The sequence below is a fragment of the Lepidochelys kempii genome, chromosome 12, assembly GCF_965140265.1.
Source record: "Lepidochelys kempii isolate rLepKem1 chromosome 12, rLepKem1.hap2, whole genome shotgun sequence".
In the NCBI taxonomy this organism is placed as follows: Eukaryota; Metazoa; Chordata; order Testudines; family Cheloniidae; genus Lepidochelys; species Lepidochelys kempii.
Genome location: NC_133267.1, coordinates 1966898 through 1991021, shown reverse-complemented (window position 1 = coordinate 1991021; position 24124 = coordinate 1966898). Strand labels below are relative to the sequence as shown.

At 47.3% G+C, this 24124-nt stretch overlaps 1 protein-coding gene across 1 annotated transcript in view; it reads right to left on the bottom strand.

Annotated features, from left to right (window-relative positions):
- The window catches only part of PDPR (pyruvate dehydrogenase phosphatase regulatory subunit), a 114564-nt gene that overhangs the window by 15551 nt on the left and 74889 nt on the right, over positions 1-24124 (bottom strand). The window lies entirely within an intron of this gene.

Genomic DNA, 24124 nt, shown 5'->3' with positions numbered 1-24124 from the left:
GATGCAGGGAAGAAAGGTAAGCAGCAGGATACGGACCCTGGACTTCAGGAAAGCAGACTTCGACTCCCTCAGGGAACGGATGGCCAGGATCCCCTGGGGGACTAACTTGAAGGGGAAAGGAGTCCAGGAGAGCTGGCTGTATTTCAAGGAATCCCTGTTGAGGTTACAGGGACAAACCATCCCAATGAGTCGAAAGAATAGTAAATATGGCAGGCGACCAGCTTGACTTAATGGTGAAATCCTAGCGGATCTTAAACATAAAAAAGAAGCTTACAAGAAGTGGAAGGTTGGACATATGACCAGGGAAGAGTATAAAAATATTGCTCGGGCATGTAGGAATGTTATCAGGAGGGCCAAATCGCACCTGGAGCTGCAGCTAGCCAGAGATGTCAAGAGTAACAAGAAGGGTTTCTTCAGGTATGTTGGCAACAAGAAGAAAGCCAAGGAATGTGTGGGCCCCTTACTGAATGAGGGAGGCAACCTAGTGACAGAGGATGTGGAAAAAGCTAATGTACTCAATGCTTTTTTTGCCTCTGTTTTCACTAACAAGGTCAGCTCCCAGACTGCTGCGCTGGGCATCACAAAATGGGGAAGAGATGGCCAGCCCTCTGTGGAGATAGAGGTGGTTAGGGACTATTTAGAAAAGCTGGACGTGCACAAGTCCATGGGGCCGGATGAGTTGCATCCGAGAGTGCTGAAGGAATTGGCGGCTGTGATTGCAGAGCCATTGGCCATTATCTTTGAAAACTCGTGGCGAACGGGGGAAGTCCCGGATGACTGGAAAAAGGCTAATGTAGTGCCAATCTTTAAAAAAGGGAAGGAGGAGGATCCTGGGAACTACAGGCCAGTCAGCCTCACTTCAGTCCCTGGAAAAATCATTGAGCAGGTCCTCAAAGAATCAATCCTGAAGCACTTGCATGAGAGGAAAGTGATCAGGAACAGCCAGCATGGATTCACCAAGGGAAGGTCATGCCTGACTAATCTAATCGCCTTTTACGATGAGATTACTGGTTCTGTGGATGAAGGGAAAGCAGTGGATGTATTGTTTCTTGACTTTAGCAAAGCTTTTGACACGGTCTCCCACAGTATTCTTGTCAGCAAGTTAAGGAAGTATGGGCTGGATGAATGCACTACAAGGTGGGTAGAAAGCTGGCTAGATTGTCGGGCTCAACGGGTAGTGATCAATGGCTCCATATCTAGTTGGCAGCCGGTATCAAGTGGAGTACCCCAAGGGTCGGTCCTGGGGCCAGTTTTGTTCAATATCTTCATAAATGATCTGGAGGATGGTGTGGATTGCACTCTCAGCAAATTTGCGGATGATACTAAACTGGGAGGAGTGGTAGATACGCTGGAGGGGAGGGATAGGATACAGAAAGACCTAGACCAATTGGAGGATTGGGCCAAAAGAAATCTGATGAGGTTCAATAAGGATAAGTGCAGGGTCCTGCACTTAGGACGGAAGAACCCAATGCACCGCTACAGACTAGGGACCGAATGGCTCGGCAGCAGTTCTGCGGAAAAGGACCTAGGGGTGACAGTGGACGAGAAGCTGGATATGAGTCAGCAGTGTGCCCTTGTTGCCAAGAAGGCCAATGGCATTTTGGGATGTATAAGTAGGGGCATAGCGAGCAGATTGAGGGACGTGATCGTTCCCCTCTATTCGACATTGGTGAGGCCTCATCTGGAGTACTGTGTCCAGTTTTGGGCCCCACACTTCAAGAAGGATGTGGATAAATTGGAGAGAGTCCAGCGAAGGGCAACAAAAACGATTAGGGGACTGGAACACATGAGTTATGAGGAGAGGCTGAGGGAGCTGGGATTGTTTAGCCTGCAGAAGAGAAGAATGAGGGGGGATTTGATAGCTGCTTTCAACTACCTGAAAGGGGGTTCCAAAGAGGATGGCTCTAGACTGTTCTCAATGGTAGCAGATGACAGAACGAGGAGTAATGGTCTCAAGTTGCAGTGGGGGAGGTTTAGATTGGATATTAGGAAAAACTTTTTCACTAAGAGGGTGGTGAAACACTGGAATGAGTTACCTAGGGAGGTGGTAGAATCTCCTTCCTTAGAGGTTTTTAAGGTCAGGCTTGACAAAGCCCTGGCTGGGATGATTTAACTGGGAATTGGTCCTGCTTTGAGCAGGGGGTTGGACTAGATGACCTTCTGGGGTCCCTTCCAACCCTGATATTCTATGATTCTATGATCAGAGCAGGCAGCTGTCATCCTAAGAGGGAGAGAGCTGCCATGCCATGCTTGGCTGTGAAGAGGTGCCAACCTGTGATAGACTGTGAACTTTGGATAATAGTAGGGTGATAGGAAGTGGCCCAGGGAGGGTGGCTTTATGGCGCTCCTGGGCATCAGAGCCTTGTGTTGCCCTCAGAGGGGCCTGGGTTGGAATGGGAGGGCCTGGACTCCTGTACCATCCATCCCCTCCCCTGTACATTGAAGGGCCAAAACCTTGACCATCACAGGCATCCATCTTTGAAAGCTTGCAGAGGATGCGGGGACAGAAAGGGGGCAGAGGATGAGTGTGGCTCCTGGGGGAGGGAGGGAGCAAGACCTGAAATTTTTTGATTGGTCGGATCTAGAATTTAAAACTGTTACTGCATTTACAGACTGAGAAATGCCTGCACCTTGAGTGGAAGGCCATTGCAAGCTCAGCTAATTATGCAATGTGGCTTGTATCCCCATCTAACAAGCTTCTTAAACAACAGCTCCCAATGTTCATTCACATTGTTCTGTTTACTGGTTTTCCTCCAAACAGTTTCACTAATTTTGTCAGCTTTTGAAAGTTAGCTCTTTCAGTCCACTAAATCTAAATATTTCTGGGTGGGGCTGTCCTCTATCGTTCATAAGAACGGCCATACTGGGTCAAACCAATGGTTCATCCAGCCCAGTATCCTATCCTCTAACAGTGCCCCAGAGGGAATGTACAGAGCAGATAATCATCAAGCGATCAATCCCCTGTCACCCATTCCCAGCTACTGGCAAACAGAGGTGAGGGACACTTCAGAGAATGGTTTTGCATCCCTGCCTATCCTGGCTAATAGCAATTGATGGACTGGTCCTCCATGAACGTACCTAGTTCTTTGTTGAACCCTGTTATAGTTTTGGCCTTCACAGCATCCCTGGCAGAGTTCCACAGGTTGACTGTGTCGTGTGAAAAAATACTTCCTTTTGTTTATTTTTAAACCTGCTACCTGTTAATTTGATTTGGTGACCCCTACTTCTTGTGTTATGGGACAGAGTATATAACACTTCCTTATTTACTCACTCAACACCAGTGATGATTTTATAGACCTCTATCATATCTCCCCTTAGCCATCTCTTTTCTGAGCTGAAAAGTCTCAGTCTTATTAATGACAGGTTTCAGAGCAACAGCCATGTTAGTCTGTATTCACAAAAAGAAAAGGAGTACTTGTGGCACCTTCATAGAATCATAGAATATCAGGGTTGGAAGGGACCTCAGGAGGTCATCTAGTCCGACCCCCTGCTGAAAGCAGGATCAATCCCCAATTAAATCATCCCAGCCAGGGCTTTGTCAAACCTGACCTTAAAAACTTCTAAGGAAGGAGATTCTACCACCTCCCTAGATAACGCATTCCAGTGTTTCACCACACTCCTAGTGAAAAAGTTTTTCCTAATATCCAACCTAAACTTCCCCCACTGCAACTTGAGACCATTACTCCTTGTCCTGTCCTCTTCTACCACTGAGAATAGTCTAGAACCATCCTCTCTGGAACCACCTCTCAGGTAGTTGAAAGCAGCTATCAAATCCCCCCTCATTCTTCTCTTCCGCAGACTAAACAATCCCAGCTCCCTCAGCCTCTCCTCATAAGTCATGTGTTCCAGACCCCTAATCATTTTTGTTGCCCTTCTCTGGACTCTCTCCAATTTATCCACATCCTTCTTGTAGTGTGGGGCCCAAAACTGGACACAATACTCAGATGAGGCCTCACCAATGTCGAATAGACGGGAACAATCACGTCCCTCGATCTGCTGGTAATGCCCCTACTTATACATCCCAAAATGCCATTGGCCTTCTTGGCAACAAGGGCACACTGCTGACTCTTATCCAGCTTCTCATCCACTGTCACCCCTAGGTCCTTTTCCGCAGAACTGCTGTCGAACCATTCGGTCCCTAGTCTGTAGCTGTGCATTGTGTTCTTCCGTCCTAAGTGCAGGACCCTGCACTTATCCTTATTGAACCTCATCAGATTTCTTTTGGCCCAATCCTCCAATTTGTCTAGGTCCTTCTGTATCCTATCCTTCCCCTCCAGCGTATCTACCACTCCTCCCAGTTTAGTATCATCCGCAAATTTGCTGAGAGTGCAATCCACACCATCCTCCAGATCATTTATGAAGATATTGAACAAAACCGGCCCCAGGACCAACCCCTGGGGCACTCCACTTGACACCGGCTGCCAACTAGACATGGAGCCATTGATCACTACCCGTTGAGCCCGACAATCTAGCCAACTTTCTTGTAAGCTTCTTTTTTATGTTTAAGATCCGCTAGGATTTCACCGTTAAGCCAAGCTGGTCGCCTGCCATATTTACTATTCTTTGGATACATCGGGATGGTTTGTCCTTGTAACCTTAAGACTAACCAATTTATTTGAGCATAAGCTTTCATGAGCTACAGCTCACTTCATTGAATTCATACTGTGGAAAATACAGAAGATGTTTTTATACACACAAATCATGAAAAAATGGGTGTTTATCACTACAAAAGGTTTTCTCTCCCCCCACCCCACTCTCCTGCTGGTAATAGCTTATCTAAAGTGATCACTCTCCTTACAATGTGTATGATAATCAAGGTGGGCCATTACCAGCACAAATCCAGGTTTTCTCCCCCCTCCGCACCCCACTTTCCTGTTGGTAATAGCTTATCTAAAGTGATCACTCTCCTCAAATAAATTGGTTAGTCTCTAAGGTGCCACAAGTACTCCTTTTCTTTTTTCTCCTTACAATGTGTATGATAATCAAGGTGGGCCATTTCCAGCACAAATCCAGGGTTTAACAAGAACGTCTGAGGAACAGTGGGGGGGGGGGAGGAGTAAACAAGGGGAAATAGGTTACTTTTTATAATGAATCAACCATTCCCAGGCTCTATTCAAGCCTAAGTTAATTGTATCCAATTTGCAAATTAATTCCAATTCAGCAGTCTCTCGTTGGAGTCTGTTTTTGAAGTTTTTTTGTTGAAGGATAGTCACTTTGAGATCAGAAGTTGAGTAACCAGAGAGATTGAAGTGTTCTCTGACTGGTTTATGAATGTTATAATTCTTGACATCTGATTTATGTCCATTTATTCTTTTACGTAGAGACTGTCCAGTTTGCCCAATGTACATGGCAAAGGGGCATTGCTGGCACATGATGGCATATATCACATTGGTAGATGTGCAGGTGAACAAGCCTCTGATAGTGTGGCTGATGTTATTAGGCCCTGTGATGGTCTCCCCTGAATAGATATGTGGGCACAGTTGACAACGGGCTTTGTTACAAGGATAGGTTCCTGGGTTAGTGGTTCTGTTGTGTGGTATGCGGTTGCTCGTGAGTATTCACTTCAGGTTGGGGGTCTGTCTGTAGGCAAGGACTGGCCTGTCTCCCAAGATTTGCGAGAGTGTTGGGTCGTCCTTCAGGATAGGTTCTAGATCCTTGATAATGCGTTGGAGAGGTTTTAGTTGGGGGCTGAAGGTGATGGCTAGTGGCGTTCCGTTATTTTCTTTGTTAGGCCTGTCCTGTAGTAGGTGACTTCTGAGAACTCTTCTGGCTCTATCAATCTGTTTCTTTACTTCTGCAGGTGGGTATTGTAGTTTTAAGAATGCTTGATAGAGATCTTGTAGGTGTTTGTCTCTGTCTGAGGGGTTGGAGCAAATGCAGTTGTATCGCAGAGCTTGGCTGTAGACAATGGATCGGGTGGTGTGGTCAGGGTGAAAACTGGAGGCATGTAGGTAGGAATAGCGGTCAGTAGGTTTCCGGTATAGAGTGGTATTTATGTGACCATTGCTTATTAGCACTGTAGTGTCCAGGAAGTGGATCTCTTGTGTGGACTGGACCAGGCTGAGGTTGATGGTGGGATGGAAATTGTTGAAACCATGGTGGAATTCCTCAAGGGCTTCTTTTTCATGGGTCCAGATGATGAAGATGTCATCAATATAGCACAAGTAGAGTAGGAGCATTAGGGGACAAGAGCTGAGGAAGCGTTGTTCTAAGTCAACTTCACATGGACGCTGTTCTATACCCCTAATCATTTTGGTTGCCCTTCTCTGTACCTTTTCCAATTCCAATCTATCTTTTTTGAGATGGGGCGACCAGATCTGCCTGTAGTATTCAAGATGTGGGCATACCATGGATTTATAGAGAGGCAATATATTTTCAGTCTTATTATCTATCCCTTTCCTAATGATGCCCAACATTGTTCGCTCTTTTGACTGCTGCCGCACATTGGGTGGATTTTTTCAGCGAACTATCCACGATGACTCCAACATCTTTTTTATTTAGACCCCATCGTTTTACATGTAGAGTTGGGATTATGTTTTCCAAAGTGCATTACTTTGCATTTATCAACTTTGAATTTCATCTCCCATTTTGTTGCCCAGTCACTCAGTTTTGTGAGATCCCTTTTTAACTCTTCACAGTCTGCTTTAGACTTAACTCTCTTGAGTAGTTTTGTATCATCTGCAAATTTTGCCGCCTCACTGTTTACCCCTTTTTCCAGATAATTTCTGAATATGATGAACAGTACTGGTCTCAGTACAAACCCATGGGGGATCACTCTTGTCCACATGCTTATTGACCCCCTCAAAGAATTCTAGTAGGTTGATGAGGCATGATTTCCCTTTACAAATACCATCTTCACTCTTCCACAACAAATCATGTTCATCTCTGTGTCTGATAATTCTGTTCTTTACTATAGTTTCAACCAGTTTGCCTGGTAATGAAGTTAAGTTTACTTCCCTGTAATTGCCGCGATTGCTTCAGGAGGCGTCTTTAAAAATTGGCGTCACATTATCTATCCTCCAGTCATCTGGTACAGAAGCTGATTAAAATGATAGGTTACAGACAACAGTCAATTTCACATTTGACTTCGTTCAGAACTCTTGGGTGAATCCCATCCAGTCCTGGTGACTTATTACTGTTTAATTGATCAATTTGTTCCAAAACCTCCTTACTGGTCCTTACTGAATACAGTCAAGTCATGATCACTGGCCCCATGGCAACCACTAACATCCAGTCCAATGATCAATTCATCTTTATCCCCCACAATGAGGCCCACAGTAGAGTCATCCAAGTTGGGTCCCAAACTTTGTGTTAGAAAAGTATCTATCATTTTTTAAAATCTCCAAGGATGATTTACTCCTGGCTATGTGAGATCTCCTCCATCTGTCTCGCAATAGGAAGTGCCCCATGCTAACCCAATCAGGGGCTGCAGATCTGTATAATTTTTGGTGGTGCCTAGAACAGGTCCAAGTCCTGCTGCCCCCCACCCCCAACCTGGCTAAAGCTCTGGGAGGGTGTTTGGGTGTGGGTGCAGGAGTGGGTGCAGGCTCTGGGATGGAGTTTGGGTGCTGGGTCCAGGTTCTGGGCTAGGGTTGGCATGCAGGAGGGCATGTGGGAGGGGGTTTGGGTGCTGGGTGCAGGCTCTGGGCTGGGACAGAAGGCTGGGGTGCAGGGTGTGGGGCTGGGGATGAGACATTTGGGGTGCAGCAGGCAGGCTGCCCTGGGGCTAGGGCAGGGGACCAGAGAGGAGGACTCCCCCAGCCCTCTCCCCACTGGCAGCAGCGAGCTCCAGGGGAGGGGGGACCCTCCCTGGCCTCCCCAGCATGACACTCACTCAAGTCCCGCCAGGCTGCTGCTCAGGAGGTCCAGCCAGGATAAGCCCCTTGCTCCCCCAAGTTGATTCAGAGTCCCTGCCGGGGGGGGGGGGGCGGAGGGCTGTCATGCACCTCTGGAGGCACAGCAGCCACCTCAGCCTGTCCCTGGCACTGCTCCCTGTAGCTGGCCGCAGCAACAGCTGGGAAGGGAGCACAGTGCGGAGCTGCAGGGGGCAGCTGCCTGCTGCCCAGGGCAGGCAGGAACACTTGGGGAGGAGGTGTGCAGGGGCAACAGGCAGGGCTGGGGGACGCTCCAGGGAAGGCACGTGGGAGCAGGTGGACGCTCGGGGGGAGGCGTTCGGGGGTGGCAGGTGGGACTGGGGCCCGAATGTTGGTGGAGCCGCCCCTCCATTTGCTAGAGCCTGGGCACCATGGGCCTATATAACTCACCACTCCGAACACAATTGTCTTTCCACAAGACACAGACAGGTGCTAAAGGAGAAACATCCCCTGCTCTCTGGTTTGGATTCAGTGAAAGGTACCAGCCCCCCACCGCTTCCACAGCTGGGCTATGTTAGAGAGCTTATTCCTTCACTCTCCCACTTCCCTGGTCCTTCTCGCATGAACAGAGAGCAACAATACCTGAAATCCGAAGGTGCAAACAATTCGATGTTTATTGGAGTGAACTTCCAGCAAGCTTAAATCCAAGTTCCTTTTTCCTTATTTTCAAATCCCAACTTACTTCCTGTTTACCCCTAATTTATATAGTAATATTCTTAGCTATACCTTCACCTTCACCAATAATTCTACTGAAATTTACCTAACCAATCCTAACATATTGTAACATGATTAGCTAACCAATTATAATTATAATCCCACCACCTTAATTAGTTTACACCCAGAAAAATTAACTATACAGCAGACAGAAACAATCACAGAACCAGACAGCGACCATGCAAATAAACAATAGCAAAGTGGGACCTATAATGACAAAACAATACAGAAGTGAGGATTTCACAACTACATCTATAAAGACATGAGGTTTCAGAGTAACAGCCGTGTTAGTCTGTATTCGCAAAAAGAAAAGGAGGACTTGTGGCACCTTAGAGACGAACCAAGTTATTTGAGCATGAGCTTTCGTGAGCTACAGCTCACTTCATCGGGTGCTGCATCCGATGAAGTGAGCTGTAGCTCACGAAAGCTCATGCTCAAATAACTTGGTTCGTCTCTAAGGTGCCACAAGTCCTCCTTTTCTTTTTGCGAAAGACATGAGGGTTTCCCAGCTGTGTCTATTGATAAGTGAGTTCTTACCAGACAGAAAACTATCAACCTAAATTTCCTTTTACATCTTCTAGGCTCTTCCCTTTCTCTGGAGGTGATAGATCGGATCACCTTCCTAACAGCCCCAGATTGACTAGGTTGGAATGTGAGGATGTGACCAGACACTTCCCAGCTTATGGCTGCCTCTGCTGCTTAGCCAAAGGCCTTGGCCTAAGAACAGGGCCTCCGACTGTCACGGTGAGAGAAGGCCCTTCCACAGATTCTTTTTTGTATACCTCTATTACTAGCTAAATGATAAACATATACCTACATTCTTAAAGTACAGGCCTTTACAGACAGGCCTGAATATCTAGATCCTAACACTCCACCCCTTTTTTTCTTTTTCTTTTTCTTTTGGGATCCTCCTGCCCAGGTTTCCCTGGAAAAGCATAGGACGTATGGCGACACATTTCCTGATAGGGCCAGGCATCAAGGTGGAAGGTGTCAATGCTCTGTCTGTCCCACTGCCCCTTGTGTAGTATAGTGCCCTGCACTTTCTCTCGTACGGGCATACCACACCTATTCCAATTAGTTTTCCAGACTTCCCATTAGAGTGGGCCTGAGAAGGTTGGGTCTGGGTTGTCTAGTACACTGGCTGGGGAGGGCTTACTACATTACTTATAGGTTATAATTAGTGGCTGTTCTCTAGGGGGTTGTGCCCCCTTTGGTCGTTTCCATATGCAATTGTCAAAGTTTGAGTCAGACTCACAATTTATCAGACCACTCTGTTTTATTAGCAAAGCTGCTCTGCTAATACATTTAGAAGTGAGCCCCCCGAGTGGGGCTTGTGTCTTTTAATTTATACAGTTTTTTGGAGAACAAGTTACAGACAAAAGAAGAAAAAGATTTTAGTCACCACCCTTTGAGATCCCTGAGACCAGTCACGTATCTTCAATTACCTGCCACCCTTAACAATCTCCTTTAACAGCTTCCAGTTAACTTAGAATCATAGAATATCAGGGTTGGAAGGGACCCCAGAAGGTCATCTAGTCCAACCCCCTGCTCGAAGCAGGACCAATTCCCAGTTAAATCATCCCAGCCAGGGCTTTGTCAAGCCTGACCTTAAAAACCTCTAAGGAAGGAGATTCTACCACCTCCCTAGGTAACGCATTCCAGTGTTTCACCACCCTCCTAGTGAAAAAGTTTTTCCTAATATCCAATCTAAACCTCCCCCACTGCAACTTGAGACCATTACTCCTCGTTCTGTCATCTGCTACCATTGAGAACAGTCTAGAGCCATCCTCTTTGGAACCCCCTTTCAGGTAGTTGAAAGCAGCTATCAAATCCCCCCTCATTCTTCTCTTCTGCAGACTAAACAATCCCAGCTCCCTCAGCCTCTCCTCATAAGTCATGTGTTCTAGACCCCTAATCATTTTTGTTGCCCTTCGCTGGACTCTCTCCAATTTATCCACATCCTTCTTGTAATGTGGGGCCCAAAACTGGACACATTACTCCAGATGAGGCCTCACCAATGTCGAATAGAGGGGAACGATCACGTCCCTCAATCTGCTCGCTATGCCCCTACTTATACATCCCAAAATGCCATTGGCCTTCTTGGCAACAAGGGCACACTGCTGACTCATATCCAGCTTCTCATCCACTGTCACCCCTAGGTCCTTTTCCGCAGAACTGCTGCCTAGCCATTCGGCCCCTAGTCTGTAGCGGTGCATTGGATTCTTCTGTCTTAAGTGCAGGACCCTGCACTTGTCCTTATTGAACCTCATCAGATTTCTTTTGGCCCAATCCTCCAATTTGTCTAGGTCCTTCTGTATCCTATCCCTCCCCTCCAGCGTATCTACCACTCCTCCCAGTTTAGTATCATCCGCAAATTTGCTGGGAGTGCAATCCACACCATCCTCCAGATCATTTATGAAGATATTGAACAAAACCGGCCCCAGGACCGACCTTTGGGGCACTCCACTTGACACCGGCTGCCAACTAGACATGGAGCCATTGATCACTACCCGTTGAGCCCGACAATCTAGCCAGCTTTCTACCCACCTTATAGTGCATTCATCCAGCCCATACTTCCTTAACTTGCTGACAAGAATACTGTGGGAGACCGTGTCAAAAGCTTTGCTAAAGTCAAGAAACAATACATCCACTGCTTTCCCTTCATCCACAGAACCAGTAATCTCATCATAAAAGGCAATTAGATTAGTCAGGCATGACCTTCCCTTGGTGAATCCATGCTGGCTGTTCCTGATCACTTTCCTCTCATGCAAGTGCTTCAGGATTGATTCTTTGAGGACCTGCTCCATGATTTTTCCAGGGACTGAGGTGAGGCTGACTGGCCTGTAGTTCCCTGGATCCTCCTTCTTCCCTTTTTTAAAGATTGGCACTACATTAGCCTTTTTCCAGTCATCTGGGACTTCCCCGGTTCGCCACGAGTTTTCAAAGATAATGGCCAATGGCTCTGCAATCACAGCCGCCAATTCCTTCAGCACTCTCGGATGCAACTCGTCCAGCCCCATGGACTTGTGCACTAACTAATTGACCTTCACACCTTCCATTCTGATGCCTGCTTCTTAGACGTGCTGGCTCTATCTTAATTGCTTCTCAATTCAAAAGCTAACTGTCCCTACGTGTGCTCCTTCAGATACTTTGTAACATGGTTTTGGCATGCCCTCTCATATACAATGTATCCAGCATGTCCCCTTATACAATGTTATACTTCCACAATCCCCTCTTTTGGTCAAGGCTACACCCATGACCAATGACTTACTGGATTCCATACATCAATCGTTCTTTTTCATTACTTTCACTGGTGACATTTAACAACATTAGATTAGCACTCTGGTTAGGGGTAACCTGATGGATGGTGTGTCTTGTGCAGTTTTGGATACAACAAGAAATCAATTGAAAACACACAAAGATTATTAGAATTCCAAATAGGATAGTCAGGATTCCTTGAAACAACCAGTTTCCCAGACTAGAGAAATTGAATAAGTTACTTATCCATTTCCATAAGGAACTTGGTTCTTCGTGGGGAAGGTATGCAATTTGCTCCAGATGGCTAGCACGATTTATTACCTCATTAGTATTATCAGGTATGTATACACAGCTTTCTGTTCCAATTAGAGCACAGGTCCCTCCTTTGGCTGCCAGTATTATATCTAATGCCCGACGGTTTTGGAGGGCCACTTGTCGGACCGCTCCTGCTTCTTTGGCTAGAGCTTTTAAGCTCTCTCCTGTTTCATTGGCCATGATCTCAACCACCGCTTGTAACCTTAAAAGCCTTTTTGCATGGTGGATTACCCCCCCTACTGGGACTAAAGAAATGCCAACAGCTTCTTCCCAAGTTAGGGGGCTTATGTTATCCACATACCATTTAGCATCTGGCAAGTCCCTCCTTTTTCGCCTGAAATTACGGAGGCGATTTTGTGGGAGGGATTGAAGCACCCAGAATTGTGGGAAAAGCTGAGCAGGATAACAGATACCTGACCTGGTAACACAGTGTAAGCATTTTCCCCACAAACCCAATGATGTCCCATTAAAGCTGGGAAGGGTTGACTGCAACCCTTTGACATGTACGAATTTACGAAGGAGGAATAGTATCCCCCAAAGGGCACAGGATGATTTTCACTGGGAGAAGAGGTAGCATTCACATGACATTTGTAGATGGTGCTGTTTTTCTCAGGGAGGCTGTAGGAGGAGCAAGAGATTGAACCTTTGGTTTGATCCCAGGTTGAGAGGAAGTTTATCTTTCCATACCCGGTTCGCCATTCTCCAACCTTGTTTGAATAGTCCCATACACCATGGGACACGATGTATTGGAGACAGCTGCTCCTCCCTAGATTCAGCCCTGTCCCATTACACACCCAGCACCAGTGGCCCTTTCCTTTCACCACACTTATAAGTTTAGGAACATATGTTTTTCCCAGCCCCCAAGTGTCATTTTCCTTCCATGTCCTTTTAAGTGGATAGGGTTCTCCAGCCAGCGCTGAGGAATTCACAGGGATCGCCATGGTGGGGATACTAGCTTGTGAGTGAGCTGGGATGTGGCTGCAGATCCAGCAATTAGAAATATTCAGGATCTGGGCTATCTGCACCTGTTGTTGGATGAAAGAATTGTCACTGTCACTCTGGATTGCCCAGACCCAGCTGGGCATCACAACAAGGTCAGCTCCCAGACTGCTGCGCTGGGCATCACAAAATGGGGAAGAGATGGCCAGCCCTCTGTGGAGATAGAGGCGGTTAGGGACTATTTAGAAAAGCTGGACGTGCACAAGTCCATGGGGCCGGACGAGTTGCATCCGAGAGTGCTGAAGGAATTGGCGGCTGTGATTGCAGAGCCATTGGCCATTATCTTTGAAAACTCGTGGCGAACCGGGGAAGTCCCGGATGACTGGAAAAAGGCTAATGTAGTGCCAATCTTTAAAAAAGGGAAGAAGGAGGATCCTGGGAACTACAGGCCAGTCAGCCTCACCTCAGTCCCTGGAAAAATCATGGAGCAGGTCCTCAAAGAATCAATCCTGAAGCACTTGCATGAGAGGAAAGTGATCAGGAACAGCCAGCATGGATTCACCAAGGGAAGGTCATGCCTGACTAATCTAATCGCCTTTTACGATGAGATTACTGGTTCTGTGGATGAAGGGAAAGCAGTGGATGTATTGTTTCTTGACTTTAGCAAAGCTTTTGACACGGTCTCCCATAGTATTCTTGTCAGCAAGTTAAGGAAGTATGGGCTGGATGAATGCACTGTAAGGTGGGTAGAAAGCTGGCTAGATTGTCGGGCTCAACGGGTAGTGATCAATGGCTCCATGTCTAGTTGGCAGCCGGTGTCAAGTGGAGTGCCCCAAGGGTCGGTCCTGGGGCCGGTTTTATTCAATATCTTCATAAATGATCTGGAGGATGGTGTGGATTGCACTCCCAGCAAATTTGCGGATGATACTAAACTGGGAGGAGTGGTAGATACGCTGGAGGGGAGGGATAGGATACAGAAGGACCTAGACCAATTGGAAGATTGGGCCAAAAGAAATCTGATGAGGTTCAATAAGGATAAGTGCAGGGTCCTGCACTTAGGACGGAAGAACCCAATGCACAGCTACAGACTAGGGGCCGAATGGCTAGGCAGCAGTTCTGCGGAAAAGGACCTAGGGGTGACAGTGGACGAGAAGCTGGATATGAGTCAGCAGTGTGCCCTTGTTGCCAAGAAGGCCAATGGCATTTTGGGATGTATAAGTAGGGGCATAGCGAGCAGATCGAGGGACGTGATCGTTCCCCTCTATTCGACATTGGTGAGGCCTCATCTGGAGTACTGTGTCCAGTTTTGGGCCCCACACTTCAAGAAGGATGTGGATAAATTGGAGAGAGTCCAGCGAAGGGCAACAAAAACGATTAGGGGACTGGAACACATGAGTTATGAGGAGAGGCTGAGGGAGCTGGGATTGTTTAGCCTGCAGAAGAGAAGAATGAGGGGGGATTTGATAGCTGCTTTCAACTACCTGAAAGGGGGTTCCAAAGAGGATGGCTCTAGACTGTTCTCAATGGTAGCAGATGACAGAACGAGGAGTAATGGTCTCAAGTTGCAGTGGGGGAGGTTTAGATTGGATATTAGGAAAAACTTTTTCACTAAGAGGGTGGTGAAACACTGGAATGCGTTACCTAGGGAGGTGGTAGAATCTCCTTCCTTAGAGGTTTTTAAGGTCAGGCTTGACAAAGCCCTGGCTGGGATGATTTAAGTGGGAATTGGTCCTGCTTTGAGCAGGGGGTTGGACTAGATGACCTTCTGGGGTCCCTTCCAACCCTGATATTCTATGATTCTATGACCCTCAGGACACAGGAGCTGAGGATTAAGCTTCTCAAAGGACACATGTTGGAAGCAGGACCCTTTCTGGTTCCGACAACCCTTTTCGAGGGAACCGCAGTCACGGTTTTACGTCCACCAGGCAGCAGGCGCTAGGCTCACTGCTGCTTCTTGTTTGTTGGGTCCTGCTGTCTGCTTACCCTCTGCTTCTGGCAACCCTTGCGAGAGTGCAGATTGTAAGGTATTGCAGGCTGTTCCTCTTTGTCTTCTGGGGTTGAAGCTGGTTCTGCGTGGTCTTGCAGAGGTGCTTGGTCCCCGTGAGGTGGCGCTGGCTTACACTGTCAGGCGTGGATCCATGCAGCGATGCCGGATAATTTCACTGCTGTCTGGGTGGTGAACAGTACCTGGTATGGACCCTCCCACCGGGGTTCCAAGGCGGGCTTCCGAAGGTGGTGCCGCAGGCAGACCCACTCACCAGGCTCAGGAGTGTGACAGGCAGCAGAGGTGGGTTCCCTCGGCCAAGCTGCTCCCACCTGCGAATGGAAGGAGCTCACAGCTTGCATTAACCCTTTGCAGTACTGGAGGAGCATGCTGTGAGTTAGGTTTAGGTCTGGGGCTGGGGTAATAGTAGCCATTGTTCGCATAGGGCGTCCCATGATGATTTCAAATGGACTCAATTTGTGTCTCTGGGATGGGGATGACCGAATTTCCATAAGGGCCAGTGGTAAAGCAGCTGGCCAGTTTAACTCTGTGGAACTACAGATTTTTGCCAGCTTATTTTTAAGCACACCATTTCGCCTTTCAACTGCCCTTGCACTCTGTGGATGGTAAGGGCAGTGCAACAGGGGGGTGACATGTAATACCTGGTTTAGATGTTGAACAATTTTTCCAGTAAAATGTGTTCCCCGGTCACTAGACAAAGTGGCAGGAATTCCCTTGGTAGGGATAATGTGGTTTAACAGACATTTTGCAACGGACAATGAATCAGCTTTGCGACAGGGAAAGGCTTCAATCCAACCCGAAAACGGACATATTATAACTAAAATGAATTCATATTTCTGACACTTTGGCATTTGTACAAAATCAAGTTGCCAGTGTAGGAAAGGTGCTTGAGGCAAACCCCGGAACGCTTGTGTTACTTTTACAGATTTGCCTACATTGTGGCTTTGACAAGTAACACAAGCGGCACAGTGGCGGGTTGCAAAGGAGCTGAAATGGGGAGCCCACCACCCCGCCTTACTCATAGCGGAGACCATCCCCTCCTTGCTGACTTGCGAAACACCATGTAGCAGGGCGGCTAGAGACGGGTAGAGTGAGAGGGGGGCTACAAAGGTACCAGTGGGTGATCGCCAAAGGGAATCAGAATGCAAAGAGCAACCCAAAGCACTCCAGGAGTCTTTCTCTGTTTCTGGGGCAGAATCCTGGAGCTGAGCGAGATGAGACAGGGATGGTGGCATTACAGAGACAGAGAGGGGACCAAGAAACGCTTCTGGTGAAGGTTTTATAGTGGCAGCATGTTTTGCAGCAGCATCAGCAAGTGCATTACCTTTTGACACCTCGGTGTCTGCCGCTGAGTGGCCAGTACACTTAACAATTGCCAAGGCAGACGGTAGTAAAACTGCATACAGGAGGGCGGCAATGTAGGGGCCATTCTTGATAGGGGTACCAGTAGAGGTAAGAAAACCTCGAGCCTGCCAGAGGGTGCCAAAGTCATGCACAACCCCAAAGGCATACCAAGAATCAGTAAAAATAGTGGCAGAGAGCCCCTCGGCTAGAAAGCAGGCACGGGTTAGAGCAATCAGTTCAGCCACCTGGGCAGAGGTCACAGAGGGTAAGGGCGCAGCTTCTATGGTCTCAGAGAGAGAGACCACAGCGTACCCTGCAAGAAGGTGGCCTTGGTCATTTCTATAACAGGACCCATCAGTGAATAATACCAGGTCAGAGTTAGGGAGAGGTACATCTGAAAGGTAGGGGCGCGGGACAGTGATAGCGGAGACAGTTGCAAGGCAGTCATGGGGTTCACCATCACTAGGTAAAGGAAGGAGGGCAGCAGGGTTTAACCAGGAGCAGCGCTTAATAGTGATATGTGAGGCTGAAAGCAGCAAAAGTTCATACCTAGTGAGGCGAGCAGAGGAGAGGTGAGCAGTGTTGCGTTGCAGAAGGAGAGTTTCCACAGAATGGGGAACCAGGAGAGTGAGAGGAGAGCGGAGGACAAGGGACTCAGACATCTGGATCAGGCGTGCTGCAGCAGCTACAGCACGTAGGCAAGGGGGTAAACCCTGGGCTACAGGGTCCAGGTTGCAGAAAAATAAGCCACCGGGCGATTTCTGTCACCGTGCTCCTGAGGAAGAACCCCGAGGGCACAAGCAGATTGTTCGTGACAGAAAAGAGTAAAAGGCTTGTCATAGTTAGGTAACCCTAAGGCAGGGGCAGAGGCTAAATTCTGCTTAAGGGAGATGAAAGCAGCATTTGCTTCAAGTGGCTATGGCATGGGGTTAGGTACAGAGGATCGAGTGAGTTCTTGGAGTGGTTTAGCCAGAGAAGCATATTGGGGAATCCATTGCCTACAGAACCCTGTCATGCCTAAGAATTTTCTGACCTGGCGTGGAGAGCAAGGCTGGGGAAACCTAAGGATGGCTTGTACCCGGGCTGGAGAGAGTGTACGGGAGCCCTGGGAGAGAAGGAAGCCTAGGTATGTGACAGAGGTTTGGCAGAGCTGATATTTTGTGCGAGAAGCCTTATGACCCTTGTTTGCTAAAGCTGTGAGAAGTGTTAGTGAATCAGTTTCTGAGGCAGACAGAGAGGGGGAGCACAGGAGTAAGTCGTCCACATATTGGATCAGTGTGGATCCTGATGGGAAAACCAGATCAGCGAGATCCCTGGCTAGGGCTTGAGAAAAATAGGATGGACTCTCTGTATACCCCTGGGGAAGGGTAGTCCATGTATATTGCTGACCCTTGTAGGAGAAGGCAAAGAGATACTGGGATTCAGAGTGAACTGGGACAGAGAAGAAAGCAGAGCACAAATCTACAACAGTAAAGTGGGTTGCATTAGGAGGAATAGACGCTGGTATTGTAGCAGGGTTAGGAACCACTGGAAAAGAAGGTATGACAATACGGTTAATAGCTCAAAGGTCTTAAACAAATCGCCATGATTTGCCATCAGCCTTTTGAACTGGGAGGATAGGGGTGTTACAGGGGCTGGAACAAGGGACAATAATTCCTTGTTCTTTTAATGCAGATATAACTGGAGCAATCCCAGCCTCTGCCTCAGGATTCAAAGGATACTGAGACAGGCAAGGCAGAGGTTTGGAATTGTCTACAGTAATCCAAACTGGGTCAGTATTTAATCGGCCCACTTCAGATGGGTGAGATGGACATAGGGAGGAAGGAACCTGAGAGATTAGGTGCTCTAGGGATGGAGTTAAGGGACAGCAAGGGACCGGAGTGGAGAGGGAAGTTTCAGACAGCAGGGAGGCTACAGAGTCACATAAGGAAGACTGAGGGATTTGCAGATAGACACCATCTGGGGAGCAGTAAATAGAACAGCCAAGTTTGCATAGCAAGTCCCGTCCCAGAAGGTTTGCAGGGGTGGAATCAGAGAGGAGGAATGCATGCTCCTCAGAGAGGGGACCGACCTGAACAGACAAAGGTTTTGAGAGGAGAAAAGAGGTAGGGATCCCTGTAATGCCAACAGCAGACACAGATTTTCCAGATCGGGGAACCTCAGGCAAGTCAGTGGTGCGGACTGTAGAAAGAGAAGCTCCAGTATCAACAAGAAAAGGGAGAGAGAGATCATTTACAGTCAGGACACATTCTCCAGTAGGGAACAGAGGTAATAAGGGAGCTAAAACTTTGTGAGGTTCCCCAGCATCCCGTCATTGTTGGGGTGAAAAATAGGGTTGGCGATCAGCTGGAGGAACCAGCGGGGGGTTCACTTGATTTCCCATACAATTATTAGGTTGTCTTGGACACTCTTTTTTCCAGTGTCCAGGCTGTTTACAGTAGTTACAAACCCCAGTTAATCCAGCCCCCCGCCCCCTTCCGCAACCCCGTCCCTGTCCCCAGTGTGGTCTGCTTAGTCCTGAATAATGCTGTATCTGCAGAGCCATTAAATTTTGGGAGGACTGTTCCTCCTTTCCTTTTAAAGTGCGGTGGCAATGCTCTGCTACTGCCAGCAATTTGTCCATGGTTTCAGTCTCCCATCCCACACTTATTCGTTTTAACATGCTGCCTGTGGCAGGGAGAAGACCATCAACAAATGCATGTGCCAAGGCCCCCTGCCCATTTACATCGGGCTCTTGTATCCCTGAATGTTGTAGGAAAATATCAGTTAGCCGGGACCTATAGTCGCCTGGGCTTTCTCCTTGCCCTTGCTTACAGCAACGTATTGCTGTCCAGTTTGTTTTAGGAGACCACACTTTGGGAATGGCTTGATGCAGGCGCTTCCAAAGAGCCATACACCGGTCTCTGTATGCCGAATCTGCGCCAGTACTTTTTATGGTTGAGTGGCATGCCTCAGCTGGCCAGTCTGCGGCAGCCAACCATTTCTCATAATAACTGGCAGGAGCTAACAATTTACACAGTTGGAGGAGATCTGTCTCAGAGGGTTCATAGGTTTCACAGATTAACAGAAACTCCTCAGCAAATTTGACAGAGTTTTCCTGTGGTTTGGGAAAACTTTTAACTATAGATAAAAGTTCTGTACGAGTCCAGGGCTTATAATCCCATATGGACTCACTTTCTCCCATCTTAAGGACTCGTAAGGGTGCCACAACAGTTTGATCAGAGTCTCTCATTAACCTCCCATCAGGTTCTCTTTTCCAAGAAGAGATGTCAAGAGAATCTTTGCAGTCTGCTTTGGATTTCTTCTTCATAATATTTTGCAGAGCTGCGAGGCCAATGAGGGTATCTTCTTCGCTTTCATTATCTGTAGTCACTGAAGATTTTTCCTTTTCTGATTTCTTATTTGCGCAGGAGTATGGTGGGGGTCGGGTTTGATCCGGATCATTGCACAGGGCTGGGCAAAGGGGAGCGCTCAGACTAGTGGTGGGAGAGACTGCATCCAATTGAACTGTTAGTTTTTTGATAGAATTTTTAAGAGAGGTGAGTTTTGCCTCAGTCCATCTACGATTTGCCTCTTCCCACCACTGCATGAAGCAGTCTACTTCTCCTCTCTCCAATTTGGTTTTTGGGAGGACGAGTTTGCTTTTTAAAGTGTCCACTCGATCCTTGTCCCAAGAACCTAACAGTGGCCACTGTAATTTGGGGTTCTCTAGAGCTAATTTGGACCATTTTTCAAGAAACCTACAAGAGTCCGGACCCCTCCTAAAATACATAAAATAAGCTGGAGTTCCCCTAGGGAACTGTTCTACCTTAGACTTCTGATTACCCATCCAGGAGGACTTCACACAGCACTCACACAAGAAGGAAATTTGGGCTCAGCAGAGCGGTACCCGGTGCAACACACAGAAAGGAGACCACAGGCTACTGCCTCAACTACCCTTGCTTTCACACCAGGGGTTATACCCAAGGCATGGTGCGGCTGCAGCTGTGCAGATTCCACTTATTCAGACTGTGGGGACAGGGACCCCTTGGTCAGCCAGTCTCCGGACTGAGATGGCTCCCAGATTCACACACACACACCATGGAGAAGACGGATAGACACAAAGACAAGACAGTCCTCAAACAGGTTAAAGCACAAAAATAATAATTACCTGAGACGTCTGATTCCAGAAGCTGGATCCAAAGACCCCTACCCGAACAGAGTGGGAACCAACAAGTTCAATGGCGTAGACTGCGCTGCTGCTGTGTACCTTTCTGTCTTGTGGAGGATCGCTTGGACTAAGCGTCCAGGCGCCGGCTGCCACGATCGTCCTGCAAGGCAGTCAGGGATCACACGGCCTCAGTGAAGCCGCTTGCCATCTCGGTGGAACCTCCAAATTGTCAAAGTTTGACTCAGACTCACAATTTATCAGACCACTCTGTTTTATTAGCAAAGCTGCTCTGCTAATACATTTAGAAGTGAGCCCCCGAGTGGGGCTTGTGTCTTTTAATTTATACAGTTTTTTGGAGAACAAGTTACAGAGAAGTTACAGACAAAAGAAGAAAAAGATTTTAGTCACCACCCTTCGAGATCCCTGAGACCAGTCACGTATCTTCAATTACCTGCCACCCTTAACAATCTCCTTTAACAGCTTCCAGTTAACTTAACTAATTGCCCTTCACACCTTCCATTCTGATGCCTGCTTCTTAGACGTGCTGGCTCTATCTTAATTGCTTCTCCATTCAAAAGCTAACTGTCCCTACGTGTGCTCCCTCAGATACTTTGTACCATGTTTTGGCATGCCCTCTCAGATACAATGTATCCAGCATGTCCCCTTATACAATGTTATACTTCCACAGGGGAACGTGCTAGTATCAAGGTGTTCTGGTACCACCGTTTTGGAATGTGTTTGCATATATATTCTAATGCCTAGCATCACTTAGGAATGTGTGTTTCTGAAATATTAGCCCTCTTCTTGCCAGATTTTGTGAGCAGGGCCTGCCTCTTGCTCACAGCTTAACTTTGCTTTATATCAGCAAAGTTTTGACTACTTTAGCCCAGGCCTCAGGCTTCATACCATGCCTCTGATACAAGGCCTTATGTTTTAGGCCCTCTTCCTACTACATTCCCCCCCTTTTTTTCTTTTTATGGGAAAGATGTTTACCCATCGTCCCGGAAAAACATAATGCATGGACTGAAGATGACCCCGTGGGCTAAACACTGTTATGTGGTCACCTCACCTTACTGGTCATACATTCATGCCCCATCTCTCCCTTAGTCTGCACACTCCCCTGTGCAACCGATGGACAGGTTTTATTTTTCAATTATATATTTAGTTCCTTATGGTGGGCCTGGGACTTTGAGTGAGGAATGTAATTTTATGATTGAGCCTTGGTGGCATTCCCAAATAATTTATATATATGAGTAATATGGATACGGCGCATATATTTGTAGTGGAGAGAGAGAGAGAGAATGTGTCTGTACATATGACACCACCTTATATTCAAGCCTAACCATCTTTTTTTTAATCTGGTGTTGTGATTTGGCCCTTATGGTACTGCAAGTAGCAACACACTCCTCTTAGAGCCATTACAGTTACCTGCAGTGTTAGTAGTAGTCGTGGGCTAAGTGGTTTGTAATATCGGGATAGAGATTATTACAGCGTGTCCCACCGCGCTATGTATATGAGAAGTAAAACAGAAATTTGGAGTAGTGACATTACAAATGAGGCCTTTATATATAAATGTTCTGTAATTCATTACTATATTGTACTATCCAGCCGTGTTATAGGTTACTCTTACGGCTGGTTGTCACCCTCGGGTAAGCTTTCCTGGGCAGGGATAGCTTGTTCCACTGGCTGCACGACTGTGTGATAGACCAGTAGTTGACGTAGATCCAGTTGTTTCTTAGGGAGGCTGTCTTCCAGATAACCCACTGGAGGGGCAGTAACCAATTTTTTTTAATATTGGTGTGTCAGGATGTAGTATTGGTACCCAGACACTGAACAAGATTGTTTTGAACAGCATATGCCTCAGATTAGGATGTAGTAGCACTAAGCTATTACCAGCAGGAGAGTGGGGTGGGAGGAGGTATTGTTTCATGGTCTCTGTGTATATAATGTCTTCTGCAGTTTCCACAGTATGCATCCGATGAAGTGAGCTGTAGCTCACGAAAGCTCATGCTCAAATAAATGGGTTAGTCTCTAAGGTGCCACAAGTCCTCCTGTTCTTTTTGCGAATACAGACTAACACAGCTGGTACTCTGTAACCCACGTTATGACTGGTGAGAACAGGGACTTGGTTTACCCAATTTCTAGTTACTGTGTAACTATTTTTTACCACTTTGTTTTTTCCTTGCCTTCATGGGGTTTGCTGCCCTGCATGGGCTGATTAAAGAGGTTAGCACACGGTAAATGGCGTACAGCAGTAATGCCCATCATACAGTTGTTTTTACAGAGTAGCCAAGTTTAAGTTAACGGACAGTGATTATTAGCGGATTGCCAACTTAATTGTCCATATATGGCAGATTGAGGAGTATTTGACCAGTATCTTATTTATAAAGCATTTCATTTTTCTTTTCTTGATGCTTGGGTATTCCTTCACTGCATACTGATATCTTTTGGTCTGTAGGATGCAACCTTAAACAGCTTAAGTTAGTTAACATAATAAAGATTTTTGTTCGTTTGTTTTACATTTCTCTTGTTTTCAGTAACTCAAACGTAACACACAGATTAACTCAGGGGGGGGATCTGGGCCCGGGTAGGTCATGGCCATGTGGTGTGGTCTGATGTCCCCAAGAGAGAAGGGACTTGGGGCCTGTCTCAGTGGTGTGAATGGCCTGTCTGTACCCATCACACGAAGACACTGCTGTGCTCATGGCAATGGGAGCAGGGCTGGGAGGGATCAGGATAGGGGTGAGGGAGGGGCCAGGCTCTCCTGGGATTGCTCCAGGATAGGGCTCAAGACTAGAACTCAGCTGGGAGGAACACTACTTCCAGCTCAGATGGGTCTGATCATTCCCTCGTCCCCTTGATTCTGGGACCATGGCTCTGTCCTTCCCCAGCTGACCAGCTCCACCCTCATTCCCTGCGGTCTCTTTACCATCCCCATGCAGAGGATTCCTGTTTTACAGATCTAAGAACTGGAGTGCCTGGCAATGCTATCAGGCTCATCTAACGACTTCCAGATCCTTAATTTAAATTAATTACCAGCCCTTTCTATCACCCTGCCTCTGTTTATAAGCAAGTTACTGACTCCCTGCTCCTGGGACACAGGCTGGGAGCAGCACCTCTCCTCCACAGAACTTACTACATTCCACGCTCAGGCTGCACTGCAGTTAAGAGCTCCGCCTGGAGCTAGGGCATGCACCACAAGCAGACCTCACGTACGAAATCTGGGGTAGGGGGACAGTCTGGCTCACAGCAGGAAGCTGCCAACAGGAGCTGCCATTGCTTCTCTTAGAGACTAACCAATTTATTTGAGCATGAGCTTTCGTGAGCTACAGCTCACTTCATCGGATGAGCTGTAGCTCACGAAAGCTCATGCCACAAGTACTCCTTTTCTTTTTGCGAATACAGACTAACATGGCTGTTACTCTGAAACCTGCTTCTCTTAAGTTGCTGGAAGCACTCCTGGTGAGGACATGCACCACCAATCCAAGGAGGATAGTGTGAACATACACCTCCACAGTAATTACT